This window comes from Oncorhynchus gorbuscha, unplaced genomic scaffold, assembly GCF_021184085.1.
Source record: "Oncorhynchus gorbuscha isolate QuinsamMale2020 ecotype Even-year unplaced genomic scaffold, OgorEven_v1.0 Un_scaffold_1490, whole genome shotgun sequence".
Lineage (NCBI taxonomy): Eukaryota > Metazoa > Chordata > Actinopteri > Salmoniformes > Salmonidae > Oncorhynchus > Oncorhynchus gorbuscha.
In genome coordinates, this window is record NW_025746255.1 from 85,001 (window position 1) to 105,000 (window position 20,000).

At 44.2% G+C, this 20,000-nt stretch overlaps 1 pseudogene; it reads right to left on the reverse strand.

The window, feature by feature from the left end:
• The window catches only part of LOC124023054, a 49,095-nt pseudogene extending 29,889 nt beyond the window's left edge, over window positions 1–19,206 (reverse strand).
• Between the last annotated feature and the right edge of the window lie 794 nt (window positions 19,207–20,000).

Consider the following 20,000-nt stretch of genomic DNA (forward strand, 5'->3'; position numbering starts at 1 on the left):
CTTCCTCTGAAGGGCTCTTCACTAGTTCTATTTCAATGGGTTTAGCTGCTATCTTCCTCTGAAAGGCTTCTTAACTAGTTCTATTTCAAAGGGCTGAAGGGCTCTTCACTAGTTCTATTTCAATGGGTTTAGCTGCTATCTTCCTCTGAAGGGCTCTTCACTAGTTCTATTTCAATGGGTTTAGCTGCTATCTTCCTCTGAAGAGCTCTTTCAATTTCAAACATGATGTTGTATCTGCATGTGAGCATTAGATTTAAATCCACAATTAAGGGCTTTCATACTTTCATTTCAATGGGAAAGATTAGAACCTCTGAAAAGGTCTTGTAGTTCTATTTCAACGTAGGGTTTAGCCAAACATTTTCAGAGAGCAACTGCCCAGTGACCGAACTAGCCATTTAATTAAGGTCTTCTTGACAAACGATGGGTTTACTGCATCTTTATAAAATTCTTCACTAGTTATTTTAAATGGGTTTAGCTCCTTATATTTATGGGACTAGTTCTATTGGGAATGGGTTTAGATGACATAAGGGCTCCTCTAGTTAATTTAATGGGAAGGGCTGGGAAGGGCTCTTCAGTGAGTTCTATATTGCCCAATGGGTTTGCTACTATCTTTCTGAAGATTCATTTCAAGCCCTCAAACATGATGTTTATTATTAGCATTAGAAAATCCACAATTATTTTCAAACTTTCATAATGTATTTCAAAAAAGATTGAGACTTAAAGGTGGTGAGGAGGAGAGTCCACCGTGGTGAGGAGCCAAACATTTTCAGAGAGTGACTGCCCAGTGAGGAACTAGCCGTGGTGAGGAGGAGGAGGTCTTCTTGTGGTGAGCACCATTTATAAAATTCCTATTTTAAATAGTAGTCCTTATATTTATGAGGCACCCTGGTGAGGAGTGAGGACATAACCCCTCTAGTAATTTAGGAGGAGGGTCTGGGAAGGGTGAGGAGGAGGATCTGCCCATTGCCTCTTTCTAATTCATTTCTACTTTTATTATTAGGAGGATGTATTTAAAATCTTTATAGAGTGGATGAGGAGGAGGAGTCTACCGTGGTGAGGAGGAGGAGGAGTCTACTGTGGTGAGGAGGAGGAGGCTACCCTGGTGAGGAGGAGTCTACCCTGGTGAGGAGGAGGAGGCTACCCTGGTGAGGAGGAGTCTACCCTGGTGAGGAAGAGGAGGTACTGTGGTGAGGAGGAGGAGTCTACCCTGGTGAGGAGGAGGAGTCTACCCTAGTGAGGGAGGAGGAGTGTACCCTGGTGAGGAGGAGGAGGCTACCCTGGTGAGGAGGAGGAGTCTACCCTGGTGAGGAGGAGGAGGCTACTGGTGAGGAGGAGGAGGCTACCCTGGTGAGGAGGAGTCTACCCTGGTGAGGAAGGAGGAGTCTACTGTGGTGAGGAAGGAGGAGTGTACTGTGGTGAGGAGGAGGAGTCTACCGTGGTGAGGAGGAGGAGTCTACCGTAGTGAGGAGGAGGAGTCTACCGTAGTGAGGAGGAGGAGTCTACTGTGGTGAGGAGGAGGAGTCTACCGTGGTGAGGAGGAGGAGTCTACCGTGGTGAGGAGGAGGAGTCTACCGTGGTGAGGAGGAGGAGTCTACCCTGGAGGAGGAGGAGTCTACCGTAGTGAGGAGGAGGAGTGTACTGTGGTGAGGAGGAGGAGTCTACCCTAGTGAGGAGGAGGAGTCTACCGTAGTGAGGAGGAGGATGTGGTGAGGAGGAGGAGTCTACTGTGGTGAGGAGGAGGAGTCTAATGTAGTGAGGAGGAGGAGTCTAATGTAGTGAGGAGGAGGAGTCTACCGTGGTGAGGAGGAGGAGTCTAATGTGGTGAGGAGGAGGAGTCTACCGTGGTGAGGAGGAGGAGTCTACCGTAGTGAGGAGGAGGAGTCTACCGTAGTGAGGAGGAGGAGTCTACTCTAGTGAGGAGGAGGAGTCTAATGGTGAGGGGAGGAGGAGTCTACCGTAGTGAGGAGGTGGAGTCTAATGTGGTGAGGAGGAGGAGTCTACTGTAGTGAGGAGGAGGAGTCTACTGTAGTGAGGAGGAGGAGTCTAATGTAGTGAGGAGGAGGAGTCTAATGTAGTGAGGAGGAGGAGTCTACCGTGGTGAGGAGGAGGAGTCTAATGTAGTGAGGAGGAGGAGTCTACCGTAGTGAGGAGGAGGAGTCTAATGTGGTGAGGAGGAGGAGTCTACCCTGGTGAGGAGGAGGAGTCTACCGTAGTGAGGAGGAGGAGTCTACCGTGGTGAGGAGGAGGAGTCTAATGTGGTGAGGAGGAGGAGTCTACTGTAGTGAGGATGAGGAGTCTACCGTAGTGAGGAGGAGGAGTCTACCCTGGTGAGGAGGAGGAGTCTAATGTGGTGAGGAGGAGGAGGAGTCTACCCTGTATGGAAGAGACTTCCCCATTCAGTTTCTGTATTCAGGTTCAATCAAACATCGTTTTAATCTTAGTTTTACTATTGACAGTTACAGCTGATTTTGGGATTGTATGGATTCGCTCCCTTAAATATAAGTCATCTGATTTATTCGTTTAATAAGTCTCTTAATTGTTTAATCCAACTTTTCAGCTCCTGATATCAGGGAATGAAAACTACAATCTGTCTCCTGAATTAGCCTAGTGGACCCGAGCTCGTTTACCCCGGTTTTCCCTAGCTAAACTAGTTGGCTAGCTGAACTGTGCTAGTTTTTGTCCTCATTGCCAAACGTCCTAAATAATGCACCCTCAACTTCAAAAGTAAAAAACTACAATCGTATAACTAAGAAATTTGACGGGAAAAAAACAGTGTATTGTTTAATTGTTTTGTTGAATAGTCAGGAGAGGTTCGAGGTATCTGTCATAAGACGACTAGGCATAGGGTCAGCTGGACGTTTCTGACTGGTTCTGCTTGTAACTGTGGCAACGGGCAGCCACTTGGTTTGATGGGAAATGTAGTGATTTTTCCAACACAGCCAGGTATGTACACAGTCTTGTACCCTTAACCTTCTTTAAACTGACTATCGTATTTGTTGATTAGACCAGAGTTTATTAATATAATGACACATCCAGGAGTCACAAGTTATCTGACATGAGAAAACTTGAGAAAATAGCAACTCTACAGATCACAATGACTACAGATCACAATGACTACAGATCACAATAACTACAGATCGCAATGACTGCAGATGACAATGACTACAGATCATAATGGCTACAGATCACAATGACTACAGATCACAATGACTACAGATCATAATGACTACAGATCACAATGACTACAGATCACAATGACTACAGATCACAATGACTACAGATCACAATGACTACAGATCACAATGGCTACAGATCACAATGGCTACAAATAGTAATTTTTTATTTATTTAATTTAATCTTTATTTAACCAGGAAGGGCTCATTGAGATTTAAAATATATTTTTCCAGAGCGTCCCGGCCAAGATGGGCAGCACCAAGTCATGACAAACATGACAGACAAACAACATAAAAGTGTAACGGCGTTCGTCTGTAGGAAGAGAGTCGGACCAAAATGTGGCGTGGTGGTTACTCGTGTTCTTTAATGAAACTGAACGATACATGAAATAACTAAAACGACAAACGAAACGCGAAAACCTATACAGCCTATCTTGTGACTACAAACACAGAGACAGGAACAATCACCCACGAAACACACAGTGAAACCTAGGCTACCTAAATATGGTTCCCAATCAGAGACAACGAGAATCATCTGACTCTGATTGAGAACCGCCTCAGGCAGCCAAGCCTATGCTAGACACCCCTACTCAGCCGCAATCCCAATGCCTACTAAAACCCCAATACGAAACACAACAAAATAAACCCATGTCACACCCTGGCCTGACCAAATATATAATGAAAACACAAAATACTAAGACCAAGGCATGACAGAAAGACTACAAGTAATCTAGTAAAAACCATAGAATTCACAAGAGTATAAAACAAAATCAAAAACAGCTAATTAAAAACATTGACAGGTCAGTGAATCAGCCTCAAAATCCTTCATCAGTGATTTAAAAACACCATTCGGGACAAGTTCTTCCAGTTTAAAAGTATTTTTAAGGTGTTCCAAGACGATGGCGCAGAGGACATAAAAGCCCTTTTACCAAATTCAGTTGGGACATTTGGAACAGTAAAGCAGGATAAAGTCCAGTGAACGAAGAGAGTACCCACCACATTTCTGAACAATAAAAATGCCCAAATAAAAAGGTAGTAAACCCAAAATGGCTTTGTAAATAAAAGTATACCAGTGCCTGAGCCTACGAGTGACTAGAGAAGGCCAGCCAACCCTGGTATACAAAGTGCAGTGGTGCGTAAAGGCTTTGTAAATAAAAGTATTCCAGTGACTGAGCCTACGAGCGACTAGAGAAAGCCAGCCAACCCTGGTATACAAAGTGTAGTGGTGCGTAAGGGTTTTGCAGTTTAAAATACATCTCAAAGTGCCATGGTAAAGGGTGTCAATTGATCTCAAACACTGAGCGGAAGCATTCATATATAAAATATCCCCATAGTCTAGTAAAGGCATAAATGTAGCTGATACTAGCCTCCTTATTCCTAAAATATAATGCCAATTTCAGCTTCAGTTTTTTTGTAAGTTGTTGAATATGCAATTTAAAAGAGACGCCGTCATCAATTAAAATTCCAAGATATTTATATGAGGTTACAACCTCAATCTCCTTGCCCTGACAGGTAGTAATAGGTGAAAGGTTCAGAGGTCTATTTAGTTTTGTCAGTATTGAGGATAAGCTTCAGTTGACACAAGGTATGTTGACCAGTATAAAAAACAGTTTGTAAGTTCTGGAAAGCGTTTGTCAGAGACTAGGCACAACGGTAAATAACAGCATCATCAGCATAAAAATTAAGTTGCGCATTTTGGACATTTTTGTCTAAGTCATTTATATAAATAGTGAATAAGAGAGGACCAAGAACAGAGCCTTGGGGCACACCTTTAAAGACAGACAATTTAACAGACATAAGCCCATCAAATTGAATCCACTGAGTTCTATCAGACAGATAGTTAGCAAACCATGCTCTGAAAGACCTACACTCGACAATCTCTGCCTTAGTATAGCGTGATCAACTGTATCAAAAGCCTTAGAGAGATCAATAAAAAGTGAGACACGGTGCTGTTTTTTTGTCAAGGGCTTCAGTGATATCATTTAAAACCTTCATTGTTTCTATGCTTCTTCCTGAAGCCCGATTGGTACATTGATAAAATAGAGTTAGTAACTATTTTAGTTGTTCACACACAAGGGTTTCAAGTATTTTCACCAGGGGTGACAGCTTTGAGATTGGCCTAAAATTATTTAAAAGAGTTCGATCTCCTTTTTTAAAAAAGTGGTAGGATAAATGCTGATTTCCAGATTTTCTGAATTTCATGACATTCCAGGATTAGATTGAACAGAGATGTAAGTGGTTCAGCTATGACATCAGCTGCCAGATTTAAAAAGCAGGGATCGAGAAGATCAGGATCTGCAGGCTTTCTCTGATCTAAGGATTTCAGGGCTTTATGTACCACCTGCACTGAGAATGATCAGGACCTGCAGGCTTTCTCTGATCTAAGGATTTCAGGGCTTTATGTACCACCTGCACTGAGAATGGCAGAAAGCTCAAAGTTTGACCATCTCTCACTGGTTCATCCACACAGGGTTGGACAGAGACAGAGGACACTGGTTCATCCACACAGGGTTGGACAGAGACAGAGGACACTGGTTCATCCACACAGGGTTGTACAGAGACAGAGGACACTGGTTCATCCACACAGGGTTGGACAGAGACAGAGGACACTGGTTCATCCACACAGGGTTGTACAGAGACAGAGGACACTGGTTCATCCACACAGGGTTGTACAGAGACAGAGGACACTGGTTCATCCACACAGGGTTGGACAGAGACAGAGGACACTGGTTCATCCACCACAGGGTTGGACAGAGACAGAGGACACTAGTTCATCCACACAGGGTTGGACAGAGACAGAGGACACTGGTTCATCCACACAGGGTTGGACAGAGACAGAGGACACTGGTTCATCCACACAGGGTTGGACAGAGACAGAGGACACTGGTTCATCCACACAGGGTTGGACAGAGACAGAGGACACTGGTTCATCCACACAGGGTTGGACAGAGACAGAGGACACTGGTTCATCCACACAGGGTTGGACAGAGACAGAGGACACTGGTTCATCCACACAGGGTTGTATAGAGACAGAGGACACTGGTTCATCCACACAGGGTTGTATAGAGACAGAGGACACTGGTTCATCCACACAGGGTTGGACAGAGACAGAGGACACTGAATCATCCACACAGGGTTGGACAGAGACAGAGTACGCTGGTTCATCCACGCAGGGTTGGACAGAGACAGAGGACACTGAATCAAACAGCCTACCAGATGATAACAAAGTGCTCATTGAAACAATTCAACATTTCAGTTTTGTCATATACAGCAACAGAGTCCTTCAAAACACATGACGGTAATTCATTAACATTACTGTTACCAGACATAGACTTAATAGCCTTCCAGAACTTTCTAGGGTCATTCAGGGTCATCAGTGGTAACAGACATAAAATATTCAGACTTGGTCTTCCTGAGAAGAAAAGAACACTTGTTTTGAAACTGCCTAAAAATAAGCCAATCAGCATCAGAACATGATTTCCTTGTTTTAGGCCAGATTACGATGGTGAATAATACAAGACAGCTCAGAATAAAACCAGGGATTATCCCGCCCTTTAACCCTGAACCTGCGGAATGGGGCGTGTTTGTTTACTATTTGGGGGAAAAACCATCATGAAAGAATTTCCAGGCAGTTTCCACATCAGGGATAGAATCAATCAAGCTCCAGTCAAAATAAAACAAATCATGAAAGAAAGTCTGCTCATTAAAACACTTCAATTTTCCCTTACGAATAAAACCTGGGTTTGTCTTAGTAATGACAATAACTACAGATCGCAATGACTACAGATCGCGATGACTACAGATCACGATGACTACAGATCGCAATGACTACAGATCACAATGACTACATATATTAATGACTACAGATCACAATAACTACAGATCACAATGACTACAGATCACAATGACTACAGATCACAATAACTACAGATCACAATGACTACAGATCGTGATGACTACAGATCACAATGACTACAGATCACAATCACTACAGATCACAATGACTACAGACCACAATGACTACATATATTAATGACTACAGATCACAATAACTACAGATCACAATGACTACAGATCACAATGACTACCGATCACAATAACTACAGATCACAATGACTACAGATCACGATGACTACAGATCGCGATGACTACAGATCACAATGACTGCAGATCACAATGACTACAGATATTAATGACTGCAGATCACAATGACTACAGATCGCAATGACTACAGATCACAATCACTACAGATCACAATAACTACAGATCACAATGACTACAGATCACAATGACTACAGATCACAATGACTACAGATCACAATGACTACAGATCACAATGACAACAGATCACAATCACTACAGATAATAATGACTACAGATCACAATGACTACAGATCACAATCGCTACAGATCACAATGGCTACAGATCGCAATGACTACAGATCACAATGACTACAGATCACAATGACTACAGATCGTGATGACTACATATCGTGATGACTACAGATCACAATGACTACTGACTACAGATCACAATGGCTACAGATCGTAATGACTACAGATCACAATGACTACATATATTAACGACTACAGATCACAATAACTACAGATCGTAATGACTACAGATCACAATGACTACAGATCACAATGACTACAGATCACAATGACTACAGATCGTAATAACTACAGATAGTAATGACTACAGATCACAATGACTACAGATAGTAATGACTACAGATCACCATGACTACAGATAGTAATGACTACAGATAGTAATGACTACAGATAGTAATGACTACAGATCACAATGACTACAGATCACAATGACTACAGATAGTAATGACTACAGATAGTAATGACTACAGATCACAATAACTGCAGATAGTAATGACTACAGATAGTAATGACTACAGATAGTAATGACTACAGATCACAATGACTACAGATAGTAATGACTACAGATCACAATGACTACAGATAGTAATGACTACAGATCACAATGACTACAGATAGTAATGACTACAGATAGTAATGACTACAGATAGTAATGACTACAGATAGTAATGACTACAGATAGTAATGACTACAGATCACAATGACTACAGATAGTAATGACTACAGATCACAATGACTACAGATAGTAATGACTACAGATAGTAATGACTACAGATCACAATGACTACAGATAATAATGACTACAGATAGTAATGACTACAGATCACAATGACTACAGATAGTAATGACTACAGATCACAATAACTACAGATAGTAATGACTACAGATAGTAATGACTACAGATAGTAATGACTACAGATAGTAATAACTACAGATAGTAATGACTACAGATAGTAATGACTACAGATCACAATGACTACAGATAGTAATGACTACAGATAGTAATGACTACAGATCACAATGACTACAGATAGTAATGACTACAGATAGTAATGACTACAGATCACAATGACTACAGATAGTAATGACTACAGATCACAATAACTACAGATAGTAATGACTACAGATAGTAATGACTACAGATAGTAATGACTACAGATCACAATAACTACAGATAGTAATGACTACAGATCACAATGACTACTGACTACAGATAGCAATGACTACAGATAGTAATGACTACAGATAGTAATGACTACAGATCACAATGACTACAGATAGTAATGACTACAGATCACAATGACTACAGATCACAATGACTACAGATAGTAATGACTACAGATAGTAATGACTACAGATAGTAATGACTACAGATCACAATGACTACAGATAGTAATGACTACAGATCACAATGACTACAGATAGTAATGACTACAGATAGTAATGACTACAGATCACAATGACTACAGATAGTAATGACTACAGATAGTAATGACTACAGATCACAATAACTACAGATAGTAATGACTACAGATAGTAATGACTACAGATAGTAATAACTACAGATAGTAATGACTACAGATAGTAATGACTACAGATCACAATGACTACAGATAGTAATGACTACAGATCACAATAACTACAGATAGTAATGACTACAGATAGTAATGACTACAGATAGTAATGACTACAGATCACAATAACTACAGATAGTAATGACTACAGATCACAATGACTACTGACTACAGATAGTAATGACTACAGATAGTAATGACTACAGATAGTAATGACTACAGATCACAATGGCTACAGATCACAATGACTACAGATCACAATAACTACAGATCGTAATAACTACAGATAGTAATAACTACAGATAGCAATGACTACAGATCACAATGACTACAGATCACAATGACTACAGATCACAATAACTACAGATAGTAATGACTACAGATCACAATGACTACAGATAGTAATGACTACAGATCACAATGACTACAGATAGCAATGACTACAGATAGTAATGACTACAGATAGCAATGACTACAGATAGTAATAACTACAGATAGTAATAACTACAGATAGTAATGACTACAGATAGTAATGACTACAGATAGTAATGACTACAGATCGTAATGACTACAGATAGTAATGACTACAGATAGTAATGACTACAGATAGTAATGACTACAGATAGTAATGACTACAGATCACAATGACTACAGATAGTAATGACTACAGATCACAATGACTACAGATAGTAATGACTACAGATCACAATGACTACAGATAGTAATGACTACAGATCACGATGACTACAGATAGTAATGACTACAGATAGTAATAACTACAGATAGCAATGACTACAGATCACAATGACTACAGATCACAATAACTACAGATAGTAATGACTACAGATCACAATGACTACAGATCACAATGACTACAGATCACAATGACTACAGATAGTAATGACTACAGATCACAATGACTACAGATAGCAATGACTACAGATCACAATGACTACAGATAGTAATAACTACAGATAGTAATGACTACAGATAGTAATGACTACAGATAGTAATAACTACAGATAGTAATGACTACAGATCACAATGACTACTGACTACAGATAGTAATGACTACAGATAGTAATGACTACAGATCACAATGACTACAGATAGTAATGACTACAGATCACAATAACTACAGATCACAATGACTACAGATCACAATGACTACAGATAGTAATGACTACAGATAGTAATGACTACAGATAGTAATGACTACAGATCACAATAACTACAGATAGTAATGACTACAGATAGTAATAACTACAGATAGTAATGACTACAGATAGTAATGACTACAGATAGTAATGACTACAGATCGTAATGACTACAGATCGTAATGACTACAGATCACAATGACTACAGATCACAATGACTACAGATAGTAATGACTACAGATCACAATAACTACAGATCACAATGACTACAGATCACAATGACTACAGATCACAATGAGTAAATTACTTCTGGACACAAAGGGTCCTCAGAGCTCCTCCTCCTCACCACTCTATATTGCACTGTGGACCAGGCAGGGGAGAGGAACGGTTATAACAGATCTATGTTATGACATATCTACGTCTCAACAGCTCTATGTCATAATAACAGATCTATGTCAGAACAGATTTATGTCCTATTAACAGATCTATGTCATATTAACAGATCTATGTCCTATTACCAGATATAGGTCATATTAACAGATCTATGTCCTAACAGATTTATGTCATATTAACAGATCTATGTCATATTACCAGATCTATGTCCTAACAGATTTATGTCCTATTAACAGATCTATGTCATATTAACAGATCTATGTCCTATTACCAGATATAGGTCATTTTAACAGATCTATGTCCTATTACCAGATATAGGTCATTTTAACAGATTTATGTCATATTACCAGATCTATGTCATTTTAACAGATCTATGTCATTTTAACAGATCCATGTCCTATTACCAAATCTATTTATTTGTTTTATTTGACCTTTATTTAACTAGGCAAGTCAGTTAAGAACAAATTCTTATTTTCAATGACGGCCTAGGAACAGTGGGTTAACTGCCTGTTCAGGGGCAGAACGACAGATTTTTACCTTGTCAGCTCGGGGGTTTGAACTTGCAACCTTCCGGTTTCTAGTCCAACGCTCTAACCACTAGACTACCCTGCCGCCCCGTCTATGTCATTTTAACAGATTTATGTCATATTACCAGATCTATGTCATTTTAACAGATCTATGTCCTATTACTGTCATGTTTGTCATTTATTATCATGTCTTGTCCCTGTGCTCCCCATTCTATTCGTTTCCCTCTGCTGGTCTTATTAGGTTCTTTCCCTCTTTCTATCCCTCTCTCTCCCCCTCCCTCTCTCACTCTCTCGCTCTCTCTTCTCTCTATCGTTCCGTTCCTGCTCCCAGCTGTTCCTATTCCCCTAATCATCATTTAGTCTTCCCACACCTGTTCCCGATCCTTTCCCCTGATTGGAGTCCCTATTTATTCCTTTGTGTTCCGTTCCTGTCCTGTCGGTTCCTTGTTTAGAATTCACCGTGCTGTGATTGTGTATCGCCCTGTCCTGTCGTGTTTTTTGCCTTCATCAGATGCTGCGTGTGAGCAGGTGTCTCTGTCAACTACGGCCTGCGCCTACCCGGCGACCTGCAGTCTGTGGCCGCTTCTCCTGTTATTCCCTCTACAGACTAGAGGATTTCTGTTATTCCCTGTTTGGACTTGAATAAACTCTGTTTCTGTTAAGTCGCTTTTGGGTCCTCTTTCACCTGCATGACAGAAGGAACCGACCAAGGAATGGACCCAGCGACTTCAGACGCTCGTTACACTGCCGCCGAGATCCAAGGAGCCATGCTCGGCAGACACGAGCAGGAATTGTCTGCTGCTCGCCATGCCGTGGAGAACCTGGCCGCTCAGGTTTCCGACCTCTCTGGACAGTTCCAGAGTCTACGTCTCGTGCCACCTGTTACTTCCTGGCCTGCCGAGCCTCCAGAACCTAGGGTTAATAACCCACCTTGCTACTCCGGGCAGCCCACTGAGTGCCGCTCCTTTCTCACGCAGTGTGAGATTGTGTTCTCTCTCCAACCCAACACATACTCTAGAGAGAGAGCTCGGGTTGCTTACGTCATTTCACTCCTTACTGGCCGGGCTCGAGAATGGGGCACAGCTATCTGGGAGGCAAGGGCTGATTGCTCTAACAAGTTCCAGAACTTTAAAGAGGAGATGATTCGGGTTTTTGACCGTTCAGTTTTTGGTGGGGAGGCTTCTAGGGCCCTGGCTTCCTTATGCCAAGGTGAACGGTCCATAACGGATTATTCTATTGAGTTTCGCACTCTTGCTGCCTCTAGTGAGTGGAACGAGCCGGCGCTGCTCGCTCGTTTTCTGGAGGGACTCCACGCAGTGGTTAAGGATGAGATTCTCTCCCGGGAGGTTCCTTCAGATGTGGACTCTTTGATTGCTCTCGCCATCCGCATAGAACGACGGGTAGATCTTCGTCACCGGGCTCGTGGAAGAGAGCTCGCATCAACGGTGTTTCCCTGCTCCGCATCGCAACCATCTCCCTCCTCTGGCTTTGAGACTGAGCCCATGCAGCTGGGAGGGATTCGCATCTCGACTAAGGAGAGGGAACGGAGGATCACCAACCGCCTGTGCCTCTATTGCGGAGTTGCTGGACATTTTGTTAATTCATGTCCAGTAAAAGCCAGAGCTCATCTGTAAGCGGAGGGCTACAGGTGAGCGCAACTACTCAAGTCTCTCCATCAAAATCCTGTACTACTTTGTCGGTCCATCTACGCTGGACCGGTTCGGGTGCTACATGTAGTGCCTTGATAGACTCTGGGGCTGAGGGTTGTTTCATGGACGAAGCATGGGTTCGGAAACATGACATTCCTTTCAGAGAGTTAGAGAAGCCTACGCCCATGTTCGCCTTAGATGGTAGTCATCTTCCCAGTATCAGATTTGAGACACTACCTTTAACCCTCACAGTATCTGGTAACCACAGTGAGACTATTTCTTTTTTGATTTTCCGTTCACCGTTTACACCTGTTGTTTTGGGTCATCCCTGGCTAGTATGTCATAATCCTTCTATTAATTGGTCTAGTAATTCTATCCTATCCTGGAACGTTTCTTGTCATGTGAAGTGTTTAATGTCTGCCATCCCTCCCGTTTCTTCTGTCCCTACTTCTCAGGAGGAACCTGGCGATTTGACAGGAGTGCCGGAGGAATATCATGATCTGCGCACGGTCTTCAGTCGGTCCCGAGCCAACTCCCTTCCTCCTCACCGGTCGTATGATTGTAGTATTGATCTCCTTCCGGGGACCACTCCTCCTCGAGGTAGACTATACTCTCTGTCGGCTCCCGAACGTAAGGCTCTCGAGGATTATTTGTCTGTGTCTCTTGACGCCGGTACCATAGTGCCTTCTTCCTCTCCGGCCGGGGCGGGGTTCTTTTTTGTTAAGAAGAAGGACGGTACTCTGCGCCCCTGCGTGGATTATCGAGGGCTGAATGACATAACGGTTAAGAATCGTTATCCGCTTCCCCTTATGTCATCAGCCTTCGAGATTCTGCAGGGAGCCAGGTGCTTTACTAAGTTGGACCTTCGTAACGCTTACCATCTCGTGCGCATCAGAGAGGGGGACGAGTGGAAAACGGCGTTTAACACTCCGTTAGGGCATTTTGAGTACCGGGTTCTGCCGTTCGGTCTCGCCAATGCGCCAGCTGTTTTTCAGGCATTAGTTAATGATGTTCTGAGAGACATGCTGAACATCTTTGTTTTTGTCTATCTTGACGATATCCTGATTTTTTCTCCGTCACTCGAGATTCATGTTCAGCACGTTCGACGTGTTCTACAGCGCCTTTTAGAGAATTGTCTCTACGTAAAGGCTGAGAAGTGCTCTTTTCATGTCTCCTCCGTTACTTTTCTCGGTTCCGTTATTTCCGCTGAAGGCATTCAGATGGATTCCGCTAAGGTCCAAGCTGTCAGTGATTGGCCCGTTCCAAGGTCACGTGTCGAGTTGCAGCGCTTTTTAGGTTTCGCTAATTTCTATCGGCGTTTCATTCGTAATTTCGGTCAAGTTGCTGCCCCTCTCACAGCTCTTACTTCTGTCAAGACGTGTTTTAAGTGGTCCGGTTCCGCCTAGGGAGCTTTTGATCTTCTAAAAGAACGTTTACGTCCGCTCCTATCCTCGTTACTCCTGACGTCACTAGACAATTCATTGTCGAGGTTGACGCTTCAGAGGTAGGCGTGGGAGCCATTCTATCCCAGCGCTTCCAGTCTGACGATAAGGTTCATCCTTGCGCTTATTTTTCTCATCGCCTGTCGCCATCTGAGCGCAACTATGATGTGGGTAACCGTGAACTGCTCGCCATCCGCTTAGCCCTAGGCGAATGGCGACAGTGGTTGGAGGGGGCGACCGTTCCTTTTGTCGTTTGGACAGACCATAAGAACCTTGAGTACATCCGTTCTGCCAAACGACTTAATGCCCGTCAAGCTCGTTGGGCGTTGTTTTTCGCTCGTTTCGAGTTTGTGATTTCTTACCGTCCGGGTAGCAAGAACACCAAGCCTGATGCCTTATCCCGTCTGTTTAGTTCTTCTGTGGCTTCTACTGATCCCGAGGGGATTCTTCCTTATGGGCGTGTTGTCGGGTTAACAGTCTGGGGAATTGAAAGACAGGTTAAGCAAGCACTCACGCACACTGCGTCGCCGCGCGCTTGTCCTAGTAACCTCCTTTTCGTTCCTGTTTCCACTCGTCTGGCTGTTCTTCAGTGGGCTCACTCTGCCAAGTTAGCTGGTCATCCCGGTGTTCGAGGCACTCTTGCGTCTATTCGCCAGCGCTTTTGGTGGCCGACTCAGGAGCGTGACACGCGCCGTTTCGTGGCTGCTTGTTCGGACTGCGCGCAGACTAAGTCGGGTAACTCTCCTCCTGCCGGTCGTCTCAGACCGCTCCCCATTCCTTCTCGACCATGGTCTCACATCGCCTTAGACTTCATTACCGGTCTGCCTTTGTCTGCGGGGAAGACTGTGATTCTTACGGTTGTCGATAGGTTCTCTAAGGCGGCACATTTCATTCCCTCGCTAAACTTCCTTCCGCTAAGGAGACGGCACAAATCATTATTGAGAATGTATTCAGAATTCATGGCCTCCCGTTAGACGCCGTTTCAGACAGAGGCCCGCAATTCACGTCACAGTTTTGGAGGGAGTTCTGTCGTTTGATTGGTGCGTCCGTCAGTCTCTCTTCCGGGTTTCATCCCCAGTCTAACGGTCAAGCAGAGAGGGCCAATCAGACGATTGGTCGCATACTACGCAGCCTTTCTTTCAGAAACCCTGCGTCTTGGGCAGAACAGCTCCCCTGGGCAGAATACGCTCACAATTCGCTTCCTTCGTCTGCTACCGGGTTATCTCCGTTTCAGAGTAGTCTGGGTTACCAGCCTCCTCTGTTCTCATCCCAGCTTGCCGAGTCCAGCGTTCCCTCCGCTCAAGCGTTTGTCCAACGTTGTGAGCGCACCTGGAGGAGGGTGAGGTCTGCACTTTGCCGTTACAGGGCACAGACGGTGAGAGCCGCCAATAAACGCAGGATTAAGAGTCCAAGGTATTGTTGCGGCCAGAGAGTGTGGCTTTCCACTCGCAACCTTCCTCTTACGACAGCTTCTCGTAAGTTGACTCCGCGGTTCATTGGTCCGTTCCGTGTCTCCCAGGTCGTCAATCCTGTCGCTGTGCGACTGCTTCTTCCGCGACATCTTCGTCGCGTCCATCCTGTCTTCCATGTCTCCTGTGTTAAGCCCTTTCTTCGCACCCCGTTCGTCTTCCCTCCCCCTCCCGTCCTTGTCGAGAGCGCACCTATTTACAAGGTACATAAGATCATGGACATGCGTTCTCGGGGACGGGGTCACCAATACTTAGTGGATTGGGAGGGTTACGGTCCTGAGGAGAGGAGTTGGGTTCCGTCTCGGGACGTGCTGGACCGTTCACTCATCGATGATTTCCTCCGTTGCCGCCAGGATTCCTCCTCGAGTGCGCCAGGAGGCGCTCGGTGAGTGGGGGGTACTGTCATGTTTGTCATTTATTATCATGTCTTGTCCCTGTGCTCCCCATTCTATTCGTTTCCCTCTGCTGGTCTTATTAGGTTCTTTCCCTCTTTCTATCCCTCTCTCTCCCCCTCCCTCTCTCACTCTCTCGCTCTCTCTTCTCTCTATCGTTCCGTTCCTGCTCCCAGCTGTTCCTATTCCCCTAATCATCATTTAGTCTTCCCACACCTGTTCCCGATCCTTTCCCCTGATTGGAGTCCCTATTTATTCCTTTGTGTTCCGTTCCTGTCCTGTCGGTTCCTTGTTTAGAATTCACCGTGCTGTGATTGTGTATCGCCCTGTCCTGTCGTGTTTTTTGCCTTCATCAGATGCTGCGTGTGAGCAGGTGTCTCTGTCAACTACGGCCTGCGCCTACCCGAAGCGACCTGCAGTCTGTGGCCGCTTCTCCTGTTATTCCCCTCTACAGACTAGAGGATTTCTGTTATTCCCTGTTTGGACTTGAATAAACTCTGTTTCTGTTAAGTCGCTTTTGGGTCCTCTTTCACCTGCATGACAATTACCAGATCTATGTCATTTTAACAGATCTATGTCCTTTTACCAGATCTATGTCATTTTAACAGATCTATGTCCTATTACCAGATCTATGTCATTTTAACAGATCTATGTCCTATTACCATATCTATGTCATTTTAACAGATCTATGTCCTATTAACAGATCTATGTCATATTACCAGATCTATGTCATATTAACAGATTTATGACCTAACAGATTTATGTCATATTAACAGATCTATGTCCTAAAAGTAACAAATCTATGTCCTAATAGAGATATGTCATGTTACCGGATCGATGGCTTAATAGATGTGTGTCCTGATAGATCTCTGTCACAACAGTAACAGATCTATGTCCTAATAGATCTATATCCTAACAGTAACAGATGTTTATGACTGATTATAATTCAAAATGTAACCATAATTAAATAAGTTAAGCTGTGTTGATATCTGCTGGAAAAAATTACAATAAATGACAAATTAATGTTGTAGGTAAGACAAATGACAAATGACAAATGGAAAGAGTGGAAAGAGGTTTGATGCAGAGTGATAACAGAGACCTATGTCCCATCTCTAAACAGTCCTAGAGACAGAGAGAGCAGAGACTGTAAGGGGTTTGAGGCAGAGTGATAACAGAGACCTATGTCCCATCTCTAAACAGTCCTAGAGACAGAGAGAGCAGAGACTGTAAGGGGTTTGAGGCAGAGTGATAACAGAGACCTATGTCCCATCTCCAAACAGTCCTAGAGACAGAGAGAGCAGAGACTGTAAGAGGTTTGATGCAGAGTGATAACAGAGACCTATGTCCCATCTCTAAACAGTCCTTAGAGACAGAGAGAGCAGAGACTGTCAGGGGTTTGAGGCAGAGTGATAACAGAGACCTATGTCCCATCTCTAAACAGTCCTTAGAGACAGAGAGAGCAGAGACTGTCAGGGGTTTGAGGCAGAGTGATAACAGAGACCTATGTCCCATCTCTAAACAGTCCTAGAGACAGAGAGAGCAGAGACTGTAAGGGGTTTGAGGCAGAGTGATAACAGAGACCTATGTCTCATCTCCAAACAGTCCTAGAGACAGAGAGAGCAGAGACTGAGGCAGAGTGATAACAGAGACCTATGTCCCATCTCCAAACAGTCCTAGAGACAGAGAGAGCAGAGACTGAGGCAGAGTGATAACAGAGACCTATGTCCCATCTCTAAACAGTCCTAGAGACAGAGAGAGCAGAGACTGTAAGGGGTTTGAGGCAGAGTGATAACAGAGACCTATGTCCCATCTCCAAACAGTCCTAGAGACAGAGAGAGCAGAGACTGAGGCAGAGTGATAACAGAGACCTATGTCCCATCTCCAAACAGTCCTAGAGACAGAGAGAGCAGAAACTGAGGCAGAGTGATAACAGAGACCTATGTCCCATCTCTAAACAGTCCTTAGAGACAGAGAGAGCAGAGACTGAGGCAGAGTGATAACAGAGACCTATGTCCCATCTCCAAACAGTCCTAGAGACAGAGAGAGCAGAGACTGTAAGAGGTTTGAGGCAGAGTGAAAACAGAGACCTATGTCCCATCTCTAAACAGTCCTAGAGACAGAGAGAGCAGAGACTGCAAGGGGTTTGAGGCAGAGTGAAAACAGAGACCTATGTCCCATCTCCAAACAGTCCTTAGAGACAGAGAGAGCAGAGACTGTAAGGGGTTTGAGGCAGAGTGAAAACAGAGACCTATGTCCCATCTCTAAACAGTCCTAGAGACAGAGAGAGCAGAGACTGAGGCAGAGTGATAACAGAGACCTATGTCCCATCTCCAAACAGTCCTAGAGACAGAGAGAGCAGAGACTGTAAGAGGTTTGAGGCAGAGTGAAAACGGAGACCTATGTCCCATCTACAAACAGTCCTAGAGACAGAGAGAGCAGAGACTGTAAGGGGTTTGAGGCAGAGTGATAACAGAGACCTATGTCCCATCTCTAAACAGTCCTAGAGACAGAGCAGAGACTGTCAGGGGTTTGGGGCAGAGTGATAACAGAGACCTATGTCCCATCTCCAAACAGTCCTAGAGACAGAGAGAGCAGAAACTGAGGCAGAGTGATAACAGAGACCTATGTCCCATCTCCAAACAGTCCTAGAGACAGAGAGAGCAGAGACTGTAAGAGGTTTGAGGCAGAGTGATAACAGAGACCTATGTCCCATCTACAAACAGTCCTAGAGACAGAGAGAGCAGAGACTGAGGCAGAGTGATAACAGAGACCTATGTCCCATCTCTAAACAGCCCTAGAGACAGAGAGAGCAGAGACTGTCAGGGGTTTGATGCAGAAAGAACAACGACTGATGGAAAGTGGTTTGAAGCAGAGCGAACAGAGAGACTAGAGAAACTCACCTTGGTTACACAGAGAGCCACAGAATCCTGACAGACACTCACAGTGTCCTGTGATGTGGTGACAGGGACCATCGCTATGGATACACTGAGGACAGGACTGACTGCAGCGCTGACCATAGAACCCTGGAGAACAGACTGAAAACACAGGGGACAGGGTGAGGGGGTTAATGTGTGGGTAGGTATGTGTAGGTATATGTGTGTGTGTGTGTGTGTGTGTGCGTGTGTGTGTGTGTGTACTTACAAACACATATATTTCTGAGACAACCACAGATACAAAGCTAATACACTAACAGGCACTACCAGACACCACCAGACACTACCAGACACCACCAGACACTACCAGACACCACCAGACACTACCAGACACCACCAGACACTACCAGACACCACCAGACACTACCAGACACCACCAGACACTACCAGACACCACCAGACACTACCAGACACCACCAGACACTACCAGACACCACCAGACACTACCAGACACCACCAGACACTACCAGACACCACCAGACACTACCAGACACCACCAGACACTACCAGACACTACCAGACACCACCAGACACCACCAGACATTACCAGACACCACCAGACACTACCAGACACCACCAGACACCACCAGACACTACAGGACATTACCAGACACCACCAGACATTACCAGACACCACCAGACACTACCAGACACCACCAGACACCACCAGACACTACAGGACATCACCAGACACCACCAGACATTACCAGACACCACCAGACACTACCAGACACCACCAGACACTACCAGACACCACCAGACACTACCAGACACCACCAGACACTACCAGACACCACCAGACACTACCAGACACCACCAGACACTACCAGACACCACCAGACACTACCAGACACCACCAGACACTACCAGACACCACCAGACACTACCAGACACCA